Genomic DNA, 15,476 nt, shown 5'->3' on the forward strand with positions numbered 1-15,476 from the left:
AACTGCCCATGTGTCAAGGAATGTGCCAGCACTTTCTGTGCGTCAGCTCATTCAACCCTCACAACTCCGTAAGGTACAGCTGTTGTTATCCACACCCACTGTGTAGATGGGAAAACTGAGACACAGCTTAAGCAATTTGCCCAAAGTCACACAGCTAACAAGTGATACAAACAGACTTCAAACCCAGGCCTTACTCTTAACCATTAGAGTACACTTCTTCTCAACAACAGTATTTCGGGGTGGGGGGGTGGGGGGGTGTTACTGTGAAGAAGCTCACCTGAAATTGGGGCAATGTTAACTTCCGGCCTCCCAACCACTTGCAGGTCGTCACTGCATCTTTATTTCTGTGTTCCTAACATCTGGCACATAGCGGAGTTCAAAGGGCTAAGCACTGTGCCTGACACATGGTAAGCACTCAATGAGCACTAATTATTATCATCATTGGAACTCAATAAGCGTTTGTTGAGTCAGTAAACATTTGCATGAGTGACTAATTACCCAAAGTATTCTTTTAGCAAATAAACAATGAACGTGGGGACAACAGGTTGCAGCCCTCCTCTCCTGCCAAGCATCTCATTTGGAGGCAGCTGAACCGTGAAGGAATCGCCAGCCCCCTTCTGTTCACATGTCTGCTCCCCCGCGGAACATGGAGACAGGAAGGCAGCCGGCCGGGGCTGGAGCTTCAGCCCCAGCTCCGTGCTGGCACAGGGTCGGGCAGCCTCCCAAAATCTGTGTGTGTGTGTGTGTGTGTGTGTGTGTGTGTGTGTGTGTGTGTGTGAAGGGGAGAATCAATGGATGAGGTGCTGGTTCTGCTCGGGGGGTGTGAGTGCACTGCCTGTTTCGTTGCCTCACCTTCATTAGAGGAAGGCCCTGCAGCATGCATGCGGGGAACAAGTGCAGGTTGGGGATGAGCCTGTTCAGCCCCATGAACCAGAGTGCTGTTTCTCTGGACCCAAATGGCCTAAGGTGCCGCGTCAGCATGCAGAGCCTCTGTCCACTTCCTAGCAGACCCAGGCATTCACTCAAGTCTTGCCCTGTGCCCTTGTCCGAGCCTGATTCTCATTTGCCCCGCTCCCACCTCCCTCTGCCTAGGGCGGTGATTGGCTCCTGTCCTTGGCAGAAGACTCACGTGCCATTCCCAGGCCAGCTGCCTCGCTCAGGGAAGATCCCAACACATACTGTGGACTTGACTCTTTCAGCTCCTCTCTCTCGCTAGCTGACCCTACCCTCTTGGTGGCAGGGGTGGGGAGTAGGGGGTACTACACCCCCATGCACCTGGTGACCCGAGGGAGCACCTGAAGCATGGGTTAATACCACGTTTTTCTCTTTCCTGTCTCCTGCCTCGTCTGGTGACCGCAGTCTTCATTTTATGCCTCTTAAAACCCTTACTCTCGTTTTGCAGTTGTTTGCAAAGCCACGCTCATCAAAGGCAGTTTTGGGTTATGTTTTACGGCAATCCCTAAACTCTTAAGTGAACCTTATTTGAAATGCCTGTCACTCTGTTAGTACAGAAATAATATAACAAGGAATACGTTTTTCTATAAGACTTTACTTTAAAGAGACAAATTGTTCCCAAGTTTAAATATACTAGCATGTTTTGAAAAAATCGAGATGAAGAAATGGGGGAAAAAATGAGCCAATAGATAAGGGACATAGAGGACCAAATTGGGACCCAACTAATAGGAGTTTCTGAAAAAGGAGGGCAGAAAAAACAGGGGAGAGGAAACAATCAAAGAAATCACAGGGGGGAATTTCTCAGAGGCGGAGGACACGAGACCAGAGAAAGGAGCGAAACCAGGCCCACACCCAGGACGCCACCAAAATAACAGCTCACCAAGGATGAGGAGCGCACCCTCAAAGCTTCCGCTGAAGGCCAGCTCCTCATGCAACAACGAGAATGAGAGTGAATCAGGGTTTGCAATAGAAAAATCGATTTGGAGGACAATGGTGCAGTGCCTTCAGAGTTTTAAAGGAATTTGATTTACAGCCTAAGATGCGATGCCCAGCCCGATTATCAATCAAGTGTGAAGGCTAAATAAATTTCCAAACCTAAAAGACTCAAAAATGTCACCCACCACACACCTCTCTCTAGGATGTTACTTAATAGTATGCTCTGGCAAAATAAGGAAGCAAACTCAACAGCAACCCAAATCTCAGAAACTGTGGGTTGAAGTTAGGAAATCATTAAAAGGAAGTTCCGGAATGATTACTGCCCAGATTGAGGAAGGGGGACAGAAGGTTCTAGAAGGTATATCCTTGGGGGAGGAGACAAAACTCAATAGAACATCTGTTGGGATGGAAAGTTAGGGAGAAAATGAGAATAAGATGAAGTCAAATAGTCCTGGAAAAAAAAGAAAAGCAGTTTGAAATTCCAGATCAAAGAAAATTATCCCAAGGAAGCCAACATAAGCAGATATGCTACATACTGGAAAAAGAACCGTATATGTATGTCTCCATAATGTAAATATTGTTTATTGATTTTAGAATCCGCTTTAAGCAAAGGGAAAAAGACTTCATTACAGTTAGGAAACGGAATGAGGATGTATCTCTGAGACAATGTAAAAGTCAAAGGCCTATGACAGAAACTTGGAGGGAGAAGGAAGGGAGAGAAGAGAGGAAGCCCATGGCACAGGCTGCCCCTTCTACAGCATGGGGTGGGGAGCACCCGCAGATAACACAGCGGGCCAGCAAGAAGAGGGGTGATGTATTCCTTAAAGTGACCATCGCAGCCAAAAGAGTGACATAATTGTGTTGGGGGAGGGAGACAGAGGGAGACAGAGATGGTGTGTGAGCGAAGCCCTTCCCAATGCAGCAGGAAGTCAATGACTATATAGTGGACAGACAAAATTAAGAAACAGCAGTGTTTACTTAGGGATGTGGAGATAACATTCAGAAGAAAAAACTAAGAAGGTGAGGGGTGGCTGCCCTGGGGATTGGACCCGGAAAACAGGGAACTCTGGCACTTTGACTACAAAAAAGTATTTTAAATCAAACACAGTTGTATGGCATGCACTCTGTTTTTGAAGGTATGTAAATATGTAATGCATAAGTTTGAGGTTTCTCGAATATAGGTAGCAGTCAGATTGAGAAGGAAGTAGGAAGCAGGGCAATTAACTGCAGCTTCAGGGCTGTGGAGCCTGCCGCCTCCTGCAGTGCTGGACACAAGGGCAGGCGTCCTGCAGTTGAGGGGGACCAGTGACCTCCACATTGACTTGGTGAGATCCAGTGGGTTTGGTTCTTCCACATTTTCTATCGCATTCCATCCTCCATACCATATAGTGCAGCGGGACTAGGGGACCAGATTGTGTCTCTTCATGAGACTGGGATTGTGCCTCCTCATAACCGACAGAAACCAGGCTCAGGAGGGTGAGTAACTCCTGCAACGGTAATGCCAGGAGGGGTCCAGGCCTCCTGGAAGGCTGTGCTCAGTGGAATCCACGAGTGGGGAGGGCTGGGGAAGCCAGGGAGCAGGACAGACAGAACAAAGCTTCTACAGGGACGACACTTACTGTGGTTTCACTCCCCAGTGTCCAACAAAGTCAATGGGCCTTAAGGTCAGATTCAAGTGCAGGTTATCCCCAAATGATTCCCACCACACCAATTTTTTTTAAATCATATTCTTGCTATAAAAATAACATAATGATGACTTTAAAGAAATGTTTCAATCAGCTATAATCCTCTCCATGTCTGTGCACAATAATTACACTTTTTTGTAATCCTTTTTAGTCTTTGTCCACATTATATAATTTTGCATAATTATGATTCTCATGTATATATAATTTTGTAAATGTTCTATTTCTCATAAATGGTGTTGTTTCCACATAGTCTGCATAATAACCCATTTTTATGGTTGCATAGCATGCAGGATCATTTTTAATTAACAACAGCTCCCTAAGTTAACAGTTCATCATTACGCCACATATTTCTGCATTTTTAATCTCTTTTATTTCTGTATAAGACTGTTCCTTTACAAAATGATTTTTTATCAACCTCACAACTTAACAGTATCTAATAGGGGTAGGTGTTATTATCCCCACTTTACATATGGGGAAACTGAGGTCCAGAGAGACAAATGCCTTGCCCAAGGTCATACCAATAGCAAGGATGGGACTGAAAGGGAACCTTCCTCTGCATCTTTTCTCTCCAAGTCTAGCACTCCTTCCTCCACACAGCCCTGATGCGGGGCATTGCTTTGGACCTTCTCTCATCGAGCCAGGGCTCTTGGCATGAAGGCATCATTACCAACTTATCACAGAGGTGAGGCGGCCAGGGCACAGACAAGGAAGGTGACATGCCTGAGGTCACATGGCAGAGCTGGAAGTCAAACCCAGCGGGCTGGCTCCAAACTAGAATTCTTTCCAATAATTCACACAGTTGTGCCTGCCCTTGGTTACTGTGGATAACATTGCCATGAGCACTGATGTACAGAGATCAGCTTGAGTCTCTGTTTTCAGTTCTTTTTGTATATAGGCAAAATTGTGTAAGTTTTAAAAAACAAATCAAAGCTCTACTTATACTCTCTGTTTCTAGCTTTTCAAGGGGCAAGGACAGGCAAGTGAGCACACATAAGAGTGGGTGGGGGAATGGGGGGGTGGGAGAAAATATTTGCAAGTCATATAGCTGATAAGGGTTTGCATCCTGAATATATAAAGAACTCTCGCTAGTCAATAATAAAAAGACAACGCAATTTAAAACATGGGCAAAGGACCTAAATAGACATTTCTCCAAGGAAAATATACACATGGCCAATAAGCACATGAAGATGCTCTACATCATCAGTCGCTGAGGAAAGGCAAAACAAAACCACAAGGAGACACCCACTAGGATGGCTGGAATCACAAAGTCACACAACTGTGTCCATCATTCCCTTGTTTTATTAAAATTGCTCTTATCAGATATGTGTAATCATAAATAATATAGTATTTAGGCTTTGCCTATTTCTGAACTTTCTGCAAACATAATTATATTGAATGAATTTACCAATCACAACTTGCTTATTTTGTTCAATAATGCCGTATTTTGCCATGCATAAGGCACACTCACATTTTTGGCCCAAACTTTCAGGAAAAAATCTGTCATTTTAATTTTTTAATTCAATTTTTTATTTATTTAAATTTGAAACAAAAATGATGATCCTACTCCAGGGTATGACTTTGCATACAGATATTGTTATTCCTTTCTAGAGTTACACTTATAACACATAGGCAGAAATAAAAGAATTAAAAAAACATTTACACAGATACTGAATTAGTACTACCCATGTAAAATGCATATCCCTATTTTTCCCTTAAAAATTTGGGCAAAAAGTGTGCAATATACACAGCAAAATATGGTCGGTTTTTTAGATACAAGCATGTTAATGGCTATTGGGGTCATTCTTTCATTTTCAGTGCAGCATAGTATTCCAAAGCATGAACACATCACAACTTTTTTTTTTAGATTTTATTTACTTATTTTTAGAGAAAGGGAAAGGGAGAAAGAGAAGGAAACATGGATATAAGAAACATCAATCAGTTGTTCTCGTACGTGCCCTGACTGGGAACCAAACCTGCAACCCAGGCATGCACCCCAACCAGGAATCAAACCAGTGGGATGATGCCCAACCAACTGAGCCACACTGGTCGGGGCATATCACCACTTACCATTTTTTTTGAAAGTCAAACTGTACCAAGTGTTGTCAATGATGGAGAGAAATTGAAACCCTCATACACTACTGGTGGCAATGTGAAATGGTTTGGTTAGTTTGGGGAACAGTTGGCATTTCCTCAAGACAATTAAATACAGAGCTGCCCTATGACCCAGCGACACCTCTGTGAGGTATACAGCCCAAAGAACTGAAAAGGAGGCGTTCCATCAAAAACATGTACAGGAATATTTGCAGCAGCATTATTTGTGCTAGTGAAAAGGTGGAAACAATCCAGCTGTCCGTCAACTGATGAAGAACGCACAGAATGTGGTCTGTCCACACAATGGAGTATTATTCAACCATAAATGGGAATGAGGCATCACAGCCTTATTCATAAGTGTCCGAGCCTGGAAACAACCACAGTGTCCTTCAGCAAGTAAATGGATAAATAAACTATGGTACATCCACACAGTGGAATATTATTCAACCACAACCAGGAATGAACTCTCAATGGAATATTATTCAACCATAGCCAGGAATGAACTCTCAAGCCATGAGAAGACATGTTACTAAATGAAGGAAGCCAACCTGAGAAGGCTACACCCCGTAGGATTCCACCTGCGTGATGTGAGGGAGCTTTGTCTGCAGAGCTCCCCAGCCGCCATGGATGAGAATAAGTCTACCAAGACGTGATCTGCTTGGGGAGGAAAGGTGGCCAATCTCTCAAAGGAGAAGGGCCGGAAACCTGTTCCTCAATGGGCTTTTATTGGGTTTGTGTACACAAGAATTCAGGTAAAGCTCATTAATCATTGCTAGGAAATAAGGATCAAACAATAGATAACAAAGAACTCTGAGGGCCTATTTTGAATCAGGGTTAGATAGCTAAAGGGCAGTAAAACTTTGAGGAACAAACTTACTTCTTGCTTGGATCCTTATCATTTAATTGAGAGCATTCTAAACAAAGCAGATTTCACAGGATTTTACATGTTCTTTCTTAGGCCTGATCACCCGGGAACCTGCCCTTTCCAGCACAGGGCTTTACCACCCTCTGTCATTGTTTCAGGCTTAAGAGAGGCAGGGGAAGTAAGGCAACCGAGAAATAAGGAGATTTTCTCGCAGACAATGAGCACTCAGGCTTTGTCAAAGCTGAGTGGCGGGGGCCCATCACCCCCTTTTGCTGTAGCCCCCAAAGTCCTTCCTTGGGGGCCTCCCACATGATCATGCCTGTCTTAGATCGTTCCCCCCTTGGGGAATCTTACCTGTCATTGGCTAACCGACCAAGCATTGGGGGCCAGGCAGGGTGAAGTAAAAGGATCAGAATCAATGCCCCTGCCATGGAGATAAACTTTTGTCTCATTGGTGGTTTACAGTCCAAGGTCACTCCCTCAGTCTTAGCCTTGGCAGGGGTTACAGCTTCTGAAACCAGGCAGGGTGGTTCCCAACAACATGACATTCTGGAAAAGGCAAAATCATGGAGATAGTACAAGATCAGTGGTTGCCTGGGGCTGAGGGTAGGGGAGGAATGAATCGGTGAAGCACAGAGGGTTTAGGGCAGTGAAACTAGTCACATGGCTCTAGAAAGGTAGATGGACATTGTTACACATTTGTCAAAATCCGTGGTAGAGTGTCAACACCAACAGAGAACCCTAAGGTAAACCATGGACTTTGGGTGATAACGACATCCCAGTGTAGGTTTGTTTGCTGTAACAAACGCACCCTCTGGTGCTGGACGTTTACAGCGCGGAGGGCTATGAGTTCAAGGCGTGTGGGCCAGGAGGCATATGGAAACTCTCTACACTTTCTGCTCAGTCTTGCTGTGAACCTAAAATTGCTCTTAAAAATAAAAATTAAAGAAGGAATGAAGTATTGACATATTACAACATGGATAAACCTTGAAACCATTATGCTAATGGAAAGAAGTCCATCATTTAGAGAAAGACGAAAGGGAGGGAGAGAAACATTGATGTGAGAAACATCAATCAGTTACTCTTGTATAAATGATTACATTCATATAAAATGTCCAGAATAGGAATATTCATACAGACAGGGAGTAGATCAGTGGTTATGTAGGGCTGGGAGATACAGAGTAGATGTGGGGTGTGGGGAGTAATAGCTAAAGGGTGCAAGGTTTCTTTTTTGAGGTCATGAAAATGTTCTAAAATTGGCCGTAGTGATAGCTGCACATATCTGTGAATGTACTATTGTGCCCTTTAAATGGATGCCTTATATGGTGTGTAAATTATATCTTGATAAACTGTTTTGTTTTGTTTTAAAGTATATAAGATTACAGCCTTCCAGAAGCCCCTGCTAATCCTCTACCTCTGTGGCTGAGTGTGCAGCCCCCCCACCCCAGCCCCCGGGCTAAGACTTCCCTTGAAGGAAAACTGTGGACCCTCTGTGTGTCTTGAGTGATGAGGGGTGGGGACGGGTAACTGCCAAGAGGTCTCAGCAGCCTCAACACAGCTCAGCTCAGCTGCCCAGCACCTCGGTTGGGCACCCCGATGAGCCACACCTCCACCACTCTGGCTGACCCATCGCCACAGAATCAGCCCAACAGGCCAGCATGGGAGAAAGGTGGGCTGCTGTAATGAGGGGTGTGATTTGCGAGACTTCAGTCTCCTTTTCCAGTTAGGAGCAGCAAGCCAGCCTTGCCTCGCTCCCTCACCTGGAGGCGATCGCAGGCCAGGGCAGATTCCTAAGGCCTTTGGAGCCTATCACTTGACCTTTCAACTTAAAGGTCTAACTTTAAAAAAAAGAGTTATAAAAGTTGAAGGCTGGAAAAACATTGTAAGTCACTCAGATAGTGGCTTCCGGACTTTTAAGATTTCACAGCCTGTATCATTCCCAAACATCTGAGAAGCCCGACAGAGTTGACGACTTTTACTTTTGCTAAATTATGACAATTTTTAAAACAACGTTATTTGACTTAAAAAGGAAAGAACAACTGAAAAGACTGAATGTCAGAATAAAGAGAAGCCATTTGAATGGAATAAATTTAGCTCCATGAACAATCCACTACCTTTCTCCTACCCCTTCTGTGCTGTATGCCTCCCACCCCAGAACTGAAAACTTGCCAAATGCGGGTGAGAACTTCGTCCTGGAACAGGGATGGCTTTGTGGCCCAGGCTTTGGGCACCGCTCCCCATTCGTCACTTGAATTCTCTTGAAACCATCTCTGGAAATCAGCTTCTCGAGGGACAGCATTCTAGTGCCAGACAGACCTGAGCTTGAATCCTGCCTCTGTGACTTACGGGCTCTACATAGACATGTGTGCCTCTTATTGTCTCTGAACCTCAGTTCCCTTATCTTTAAAATAATCCTTATCTCACAGACTTTTTGTGAAAATTATCATAAAATAAAAGGAAAAAATATGAATGCTCTGAACATATAGTAGGTCCTACATTGCTATTGCCATGCCCTCTGGGGGTGAAAAATAGTCTCCAAGATCATGAATTCCATTTTCCTAGCACTTCAGCTGATAAAAAGTTCTCCCTTAGGCTTGGCTAAATCTCCCTCCCTATGTGTCCACCCATTGACCTCATCGACGTGCTTTAGAGTCACATGGAAAAAACCTGATTCCTCTGTCATGTGTAATGGCACATGGGTCTTAGTTTCTTTTCAATCTTCTGTTCTCCAGATAAGCATCCTGTCTCTGTCAGTCATGCCTCGAAGAAGTCCTCACTGTCTTGCTTACATTGGCCAGCGATGGCCAGAATAATGCCGTGTAACAAACCTCTCTGGAAACGCAAAGGCAAAAGCAAAAAGCTTCCTGACATGCTGCTTTAAGCCAGATCTGACAAAGCTTTGCTCCAGGCATCAGGGTGGCTCCAGGTCTGCTCCAGAGATCCCTCTTCCTCCTTGGACTGCCCAAGACTTGTCCTTTTAGTGACAAAAGGCAGAAGTGAGAGGGGTTATTCTCATTTGGGCAAGCATATTTCTAATCTTTGTGGCTTTCACCTACCACTGGCCAAAGCAAGTCATAAGGTCAAGTCCAAAGTCAAGAGGCAGTATTCTGTGTAAATGTAGAACACAGGAAGTGAAGAATTGGGACCAATAATTCAATCCTTCCATTGTTCACTTTCCCTTTGTCCTGTTTCCACTGGCCTTGACCTAGTTCCATTGGACATACTCTTCTAAGGTCTCATTGGGATTGGGGGAGCTGGAGGATGGGGAGGAGAAACAAGGCCTCGCACGACCTGGCCCCTGCCTACCTCTCTGTCCTCGTCTCCTACCACTGACCTTGCTCTCCACATAGGAGCCACACTGGGTTTCTTTCATGTTCTTGAAGGCACTGATCTCTTTGCCACCTTAGGTCCTTTGCATGTGCTGTTCCTTATTCTCTGCATGCAAAACTCTTCCCCCAGCCACTCGCCTTGCTCTGAGATGGGTTTCTTTTTAAATTTAAACTTGTTTATTTAATCTTGTTTTCTTCTAGATTTTGCTAGATTCCAAGCTCCACGAAGTCAAAACCACATCTGGCTTGCTCATTGTTGTGTCCCCACTGGCCCGCACAGGGCCCAACACAATAGATGCTTAGTATATACTCACTGAGTGATGGAATGCAGGATGGCATACAAAGGAATAAATGAATGAATAGATTCCATCAGGTCTCATTCTCCTCCTCTCTGTTCAGTGACAGAAGAAAGCATAGAGCTCCTTTCCTCACAAAGCCGCTGGCCCCTCTTCCTCAGACAAGGGAACAGTTAACAGCTGGTAGTAATGACAGTAGCATGGCTTGGAGAAGGCTCCTAGTCTTTTCGTAGGTCCATGGCCTTTGCTGCCACTGCTTGGCTATTTTTTGATGAGGCTTTGCTTCCATGACTCATGTTGCTTAGATTTCTACTCAGAGGAATTCACACTTTCTGAACACATACATGCTCGCTGTTCAGGTAGCTGACCAGATGTGCACCGGCTGGCTCGGGATCAAAAACATGCCGCCAATAACTCACCAGGGGGATAATTGACAAGGGTCAGCACAGGGGAACTGCAGAGAAATGGAGGTCCGTGACACACACCACTGCTTGGGAGGCGGAGATGCTTGGTTTCCGATGGCAGTATTGTTCTACCTGCTGAAAGTGCCCATTCTAGTCCCTCTTCAAAATCTTCCTCTCTGCTCCACACAGCCTTTCAATCAGACTTTGCCTTTCATCACCCCTACAAACCACTGAACCAAGGAGAAGCCTTGGTCTTTTCTGTCTGTGGCCTTTTGAAAGCATCTGCCCCTGTCTGATGAAGCCTCATAGCTTAGAGAAACACGTACAATATGAGTCAGAAAGCCAAGTTTCTGAGCCCCATCTCTCTGCCCCTTACCAGCTGGATGATACAGGCAGGTGATTTAACTTACTCTCTGAACCTCAGTTTCCCCACCTGACAAATGGGCATGGCCAACACGACTAGCATGGTCAACGATGAGGACTGGTGGAGATATATAACATCCAAGTGCTTCCTAAACCATGAAAGGCAATTCTAATGTCAGTGGTATTATTTAACGTCTTCAGTCAAGTAGGACTGTGTCATGGAGCATAAAGGGTTAAAGATTCAGGGACCCAAAACTCCTTCTACAACAGAAGAGAAAAATAACACCCACTCTGGATGCACTTGAAGGACAGATTTCTCTGGATGGGATTGCGAACGGCTCTGCAAGTGGGAGAAAATGATTGCCAGCTTCATCAATATTACTGCCGGCAAAGTCCACATGCGACTCCAGCAGATAATTGAGGTCCCAAAGTTAGTTTTTATCTAGTCACCGAGATGAACAGGAATGGAGTCTGGGAATTAACTCTGTAGCTTTCTAATGCACAATGAATGTGCTGAGGATACGACATTAATGTTTTAGATCTGAACATTCAGAAGGTAAAGATCTCTTGTCTGCTTTGGCTAACCCAAATGTTAAAAAGGTCAAGGTCATAGAATCCCTGTGTAGTTGTCCAGTCTGCTTTGACTGGAGGAGATTCAACTACCCAGACCCTTACACAGCCCTTTCTGAGAGGTTTTTGTAAGTCAAAAATCTGCTGGAGAAAGAGCAGTGATGACTGGCAGCAGCCCTTAGATGCTACGGAAACAACGGCACAGCCAACCAGCACCACACCCACACACAGCTGAAACACACCACAGAGCCATTTTGCTGTTGACAGGGTTGTGGCATTTACAGCACTGAGTCAATACATACTTACTGAATCTGTATCATGTGCCCAGTACAATATTAATAGAAAATGGGAAAAAACCTACATGTACCTCAATAGATACAGACAAATAATTTGAGAAAATACCCAACACTCTTTTATAATAAAACAACAAACAACACTCAACGAACTAAGCGTAGAAGAAAATCTTCCTCTACCTTTATAACAGCATCAATGAAAAACCCTCTGCTAACATCACACAATGGTGAAAGACTGAATGCTTTCCCCCCCAGATCAGGAGTGAGTAAGGAGTTCACTCTTGCCACCTCTACTCAATGTTGTACTAAAAGTTCTAATCAGGGCAATTAAGCAAGGGGGTGGGGAGGGGAGGAAGGGAATCCAGAATGGAAAGAAACAAGTAAAACTGTCTCTGTGTACAGATGGCCTGGTCATACATATAAAAAAAAACACAACAAATTTCACACACACCAAAACAATGTAAGAGAGCTAATAAAAGGCTATAGGATCAATATACAAAAATCAGCTATGTTTCTGTACATTAGCAATGACCATTTCAAAAAAGAATTTAAGAAGACAATTCCATTCACAACAGCATCAAAAAGAACAAAATATTGGGAATAAATTTAACCAAAGAAGTGCAAGATTCGTACACTGAAAACTGCAAAATGTTGTTAAAAGAAATTAAAGAAAACTAAATAAATGGAAAGACATCTTGGGTTCACGAATTGGCAGACTTAACATAGTGAAGATGGCAATACTCTCCAAATTGATCTACAGCTTCATTGCAAACTCTATCAAAACTCCCACTGCCTTCTTTGCAGAAATGAACAAGCTTATCCTGTAATTCATATGGACCTGCAAGTGACTCAGATAGCCTAAATGACGGGGAAAAAAAGAACAAAGTTGGAAGTCTCATGGCTCTCCAGTTTAAATTTATTACAAAGCTACAATTATCTGAATTGTGGTGCTGATGTAAGATAAATATATAGATCAAGGAAATAGAATTAACAATCCAGGAATAACCCTGGCTGGTGTGGTTCAGTGGAAAGAGTGCTGGCCTGTGAACCAAAGGGTCACTGGTTCGATTCCTAGTCAGGGCACATGCCTGGATCAATAAAATCTTTATGGTCATATGTAAATGGGTTCATTCCTGAATTCTTTTTTTTTTTAAGATTTTAGTTATTTATTTTTAGAGAGATGGGAAGGGAAGGAGAAAAGAGGGAGGGAAACATCAATGTGAGGTTGTCTATCATGCGTTCCCTACTGGGAACCTGGCCTGCAACCCAGGCATGTGCCCTGACTGGGAATCGAACCAGCGACCCTTTGGTTCTCAGGTTGGCACTCAGTCCACTGAGCCACACCAGCCAGGGCATGACCAATTAATTTCTGACAAGGGTGCCTAGACCGTTCGTTCAATGGTAAAAGAAGAATGGGTGTTTTCAGTAAGTGTTGCTAGAACAATGGGGTGTGCACATGCAAAAGAGCGAAGTTGGACTCCCATGTCATGTCATAAACAAAAATTAATTCAAAGTGAATGGAAGACCTAAATGTAAAATCTAACACTATTGAACTCTTAGAAGAAAACATAGGTGTAAATCTTTGTGACCTTGGATTAGGCAATAGTTTCTTAAATATAACACCAAAGCACAAGCAATAAAAGAAAACATAAATAAATTAAAGTTCATCAGGATTTAAAAACTTTGTATATCGAAGGACACTATCAAGAAAGTGAAAAGACAACCACAGAATAGGAGAGGATATTGTAAATCATATATCTGATAAGAGTCTAGTATCCAGAATATATAAATCACCCTTACAACTCAACAACAAATAGATAAACAACACAATTTAATGATAAACAAGACTTGAATAGACATTTCTCAAAAAAAAAATACACAAATGGCCAACAAGCACATTAAAAGATGCTCAACATCATCAGTCATTAGGGAAATGAAAATCAAAACTATAATGAGATACCACTTCATACCCATGAGGATGGACATAATCAAGAAAACAAATAATAAAGTGTTGATGAGGATGTGGAGAAATTGGAACTCTCATAATTTGCTAATGGGAATGTAAAATGGTTCAGCCTCTGTGGAAAATAGTTTGGCAGTTCCTCAAAAAGTTAAACATAGAATTACCATATGTCCCAGCAATTCCACTCTTTGGTATATACCCAAAAGAGTTGAAAACAAATGTTCAAACAAAAATTTCTACGCAAATGTTCACGGCAACACTATTTACAGTCGCCAAAAGGTAGAAACAACCCATATGTCCATCAACTGATGAATGGATAATCAAAATGTGATATATTTATACAATGGAATATTATTCCACCATAAAAAGCAATGAAGTTCTGATATATACTGCAACAAGGATGAAACTGGAAATCTGCGAAGTGGAAGAAGCCAGACAGAAAAGGCTACGGACTGTGTGATTCCATTTATCTGAAGTGTCCAGGATGGGCAAATCCATGGAGACAGAAAGTAGATTGGTGTTTGCCAGGGACTGGGAAAGGGGAAGTAGGAGGTGGCTACTTAATGAGCAGGGGTTCCTCTGGAGAGTAATGATTTTTTTTTTTTTCTGAAATTACATAGTGGTGATGGCTGCATAACATGGATACTAAAATCACTGAATTGTACACTCGGAAGTGGTTTAAATGGTGACTTTTATGGTACGTGAATTTTTACCCCAATTTCTTCTCTTTTTAATTGAAAAGAGTCAATGGCACATCAGGATGTCTGCCGGCGGCGGAATCAGCTTTAAAACAATAAAAGAAATCAAACTCCTCATCGCACACCCCGAGGGCCTGTCACTGACCTTGCCGTGACTTTGATCTCACACGGCTCTCTTCACAAGACTGCATGCTTTACAAGGGCAGGGACAGCAGAGTCTAGACCCCCAAGTCTATTCCAATGCCAGAAACACTAGCAACTATGGGGCCTCGAAACTGAGAAAAGCCCCAGAGACAGCCGATCAACAATCGACCCAGGGAGGAAACAGGACAATCTTTATTCCTGTTCACATCTAGTGGTCCCTCTTGAGAAAAATGTGAAAAGAGAAGAAGAAGGAGGAAGAGGAGGAGGAGAACAACAAGAAGAAGAGGAACTCCTCTCAAACACACGATAGCACATAAGAGCAATCTGAATTGCTTCTTCCTCCCTTCCTCCAAGCTAAGGCATCAAGGCTGAAAAAAAGAACTCCTCCCCAGTCAGGTGCAATGAATGCCAAGGTTACAGAAGGGAAATCACGTTGATTATTGACATGTGAAGACCCATCCACTTAAAGCATCGGGAGCTGGTAAAAGCAGAATCAGTCATTTCTGTGGAGGAATCAGGCAGCTTTTCAGACATTATGATGCCGGAGCTTGGAATGTTCATTTCAGAGCAAGTACAGGAGAAAAAAAAAAAGCCAAAACTATACTTCATCACCTGACATTGTCACCCTTTTCTCCTCCAGGCTCGGCTGAGCTCCATCCAGATTCTCAGACACTGAACCCACCTTTCCCCCACACCACGGTGGGGAAGTAGACTAGAGTTTCAGCTATATTGAAATCTCCCAGTTCCTCGCTCAGCCCGTGAGCTTTCAGGTTCTGTACCTGGTTCAGTCTCACAGCCTTTTGCAGTTCTCCAACCATACCAGTCCCTGGGTCTTTGCCGACGTTGTCCCTTCTTCCAGCATCACCATTCCAAGAAGGTGACCCC

The 15,476-nt window shown here is 43.5% G+C and overlaps 1 long non-coding RNA gene across 2 annotated transcripts in view; it reads right to left on the reverse strand.

Annotated features, from left to right (window-relative positions):
* The window catches only part of LOC123817544, a 35,982-nt gene that overhangs the window by 16,740 nt on the left and 3,766 nt on the right, over positions 1-15,476 (reverse strand). The window contains exon 3 of one of the 2 annotated variants that reach the window (XR_006785452.1): positions 6,892-7,080. The exons of the other annotated variant lie outside the window; for it this stretch is intronic. This is a non-coding gene — a long non-coding RNA (uncharacterized LOC123817544). Of the gene's footprint in view, positions 1-6,891; positions 7,081-15,476 lie in introns of those variants that run through there. 2 annotated transcript variants of the gene reach the window in all.

This window comes from Phyllostomus hastatus, unplaced genomic scaffold, assembly GCF_019186645.2.
Source record: "Phyllostomus hastatus isolate PE091 unplaced genomic scaffold, TTU_PhHast_1.1 phas_contig_210, whole genome shotgun sequence".
In the NCBI taxonomy this organism is placed as follows: Eukaryota; Metazoa; Chordata; class Mammalia; order Chiroptera; family Phyllostomidae; genus Phyllostomus; species Phyllostomus hastatus.